This window comes from Gossypium arboreum, chromosome 8 (genome assembly GCF_025698485.1).
Source record: "Gossypium arboreum isolate Shixiya-1 chromosome 8, ASM2569848v2, whole genome shotgun sequence".
NCBI lineage: Eukaryota > Viridiplantae > Streptophyta > Magnoliopsida > Malvales > Malvaceae > Gossypium > Gossypium arboreum.
The window spans coordinates 52160029-52162605 of record NC_069077.1 but is presented as its reverse complement, the minus strand read 5'-3'; the positions used below and the strand labels follow the sequence as shown (position 1 = coordinate 52162605).

The following is a 2577-nucleotide window of genomic DNA, read 5'->3' as shown; positions in this document are numbered from 1 at the left end:
TAGGAATTGAATCGAGCATAGTTAGGCTTGCTGTTGCTGCAAATACTTTTGAACTAAAACCTAACACCATTCAAATGATCCAAAAGTTTGTTCAGTTTGATGGTTTGCAGGACAGGATCCCAGCGCTCACTTGGCAAATTTGTTAGAGTTTTGCGACACTTTTAAAATCAATGGCGTTTCTGGTGATGCCATTCGCCTTCGGTTGTTTCCCTTTTCATTGAGGAATAAGGCTAAACAGTGGTTGAACTCGTTACCACGAGGGTCAATCACTACTTGGGAACAAATGATTGAAAAGTTTTATTAAAATATTTTTCACCGGCTAAAACAACCAAATTATGTAATGATATCTCCTCTTTTGTGTAGATGGATTTAGAAACACTCTACGATGCATGGGAGAGATATAAGGACCTTTTGCGAAGATGCCCTCACCATAGGTTACCACTCTGGCTGCAGGTTCAAATGTTTCACAATGGCCTGAATCCTTTGGCTCGGCAGATGATTGACACAACTGCTGGTGGAACTATCAATAATAAGACACCTATGGATGCTTATGAATTTATAGAAGAGATGTCACTGGATAATTATCAGTGGCACGTCATGAGGACAATACCAATAGAAAAATCAACGTTTTTAATGTCGATTCGGTCACCATGCTCTCTAATCAGGTAGAACTTTTGAACAGAAAAATTGATGGTTTTCTTGGTTCTTCACAGGTTCACCCAGTAATGTAGTGCGAAGCAAGTGAAGTTGGATCAAGCAAGTCAGATTACCCACCCTATGGCCACAACATGGAGAATGAGCAGTTAAATTACATGGGTAATAATCCTCAATCTCAAATTAATCCTTATAGTAATACTTACAATACAAGTTGGAGGAACCATACAAATTTCTCATGGGGAGCCCAAGGAAATCAGAGACCACCACCTCCAGGCTTCCAACAACCACCCTACCAACAAGAGAAAAAGCCGAACCTTGAGGAGATGCTAACAAAATTCATCTCAGTGTCAGAAACTCTTTTTCAGAATACTGAGACAGCACTTAAGAATCAACAAGAGTCAATCCAAAGGCTCGAAACTCAGATAGGCCAATTCGCCAAACTGATTTCTGAACGACCACAAGGTAGTTTGCCGAGTAACAAGGAATCTAATCCAAGGGAACAACTCAATGCGATTGCCACTCAAGACAAGGAAGGGTTAGTTGAGCCGGCATCAGAATCGAGGCAAGGCATTCTGGTAAGTCAAGATAATGGTGAGGTGGGCCACAGTGAGCAAAAAACGGTAAGTAAAGAGTACAAACCACAGGTGCCATACCCTAATGCGACAAGGAAAGACCATACAGATGAACAATTTGGTAAATTCCTTAAACTATTAAAGAAATTACATATTAACTTACTGTTTATCGAAGCTCTCTCGCAGATGCCAAATGCAGTCAAATTTTTAAGGGAGCTTCTAGCAAACAAACGAAAGTTGGATGAGGTGCCACATATGGAGTTGAATGCAGTTTGCTCAGCCATATTACAGAATAAGCTACCCAACAAATTGAAAGATCCAGGGAGTTTTATGATTCCTTGTTTAATTGGTAGTTTAGATGTTCATAATGCATTGGCTGAGTTAGGGGCAAGCATTAATGTTATGCTTTATAAAATGTTTAAACGGCTAGGTCTTGGAAAACCCAAACGAACTAGGATGAGCATTCAATTGGCTGATAAAACCATTAGGTTTCCTAGGGGTATCACTGAAGATGTTCTTGTTAAGATCGATAAATTTATATACCTAGTAAACTTTGTTGTTCTAGACATAGAAGAGGATAGTAACGCACCTTTGATTTTAGGACAACCCTTTTTAGAAACCGCTAGAACAATAATTGATGTTGGCACAGGTGAACTCACACTTTGTATGGGAGATGAAACAATCACCCTTCAAACTCATAATTCGAGTAACACATCAAAAATTGCAGGTGGTTGTGTAAATCATTCTACTAAAATTGACTATGTGGTGCAACCTACTTTGTAATGCCCCGTACCCGAGACCGTCGCCGGAGTCGAACACGAGGTGTTAACGGACTTAATTCATTTACTTATACAGTTCATTTATAAATTTCCAGACAAGCTGGTTAACTGCATCATAGTCACTTTAAAAATCATATCTCGAGTTTCGAAGCTCGAAAACTGATTCCGTAAATTTCCATGAAACTAGACTCATATATCCATCTAAAAGTTTTTTTCTAGAATTTTTGATCTGGCCAATTAGTACAGTTTATTAGTTAAAGTCTCCCCTGTTACAGGGTTCGACTACTCTAACCTTCATGAATTATGACTTAGATATCTCCCTCTACAGGGCTTCAATACTTATTCTGTTTGTTTTTAAAGAAACTAGACTCGAAAAGGAATCTGTACATATAGGGAATGACTTCTAATTATCTCTGGTTAATTTATAGTGAATTTCCAAAGTCAGAATAGGGGATCCAGAAATCACTCTGGCCCTGTTTCACGAAAACTTAAACATCTCTTAAAATACGGCTCATATGATCGTTTTGTTTCTTCTATATGAAGATAGACTCATCAAGGTTCGATTACAT

At 38.6% G+C, this 2577-nt stretch overlaps 1 non-coding gene across 1 annotated transcript; it reads right to left on the bottom strand.

The window, feature by feature from the left end:
* Positions 1-330: 330 nt before the first annotated feature.
* On the bottom strand, positions 331-437 carry LOC128279717 (small nucleolar RNA R71). The gene has a single exon (XR_008269914.1). It is a non-coding gene; the product is annotated as a small nucleolar RNA R71 (small nucleolar RNA).
* Between the last annotated feature and the right edge of the window lie 2140 nt (positions 438-2577).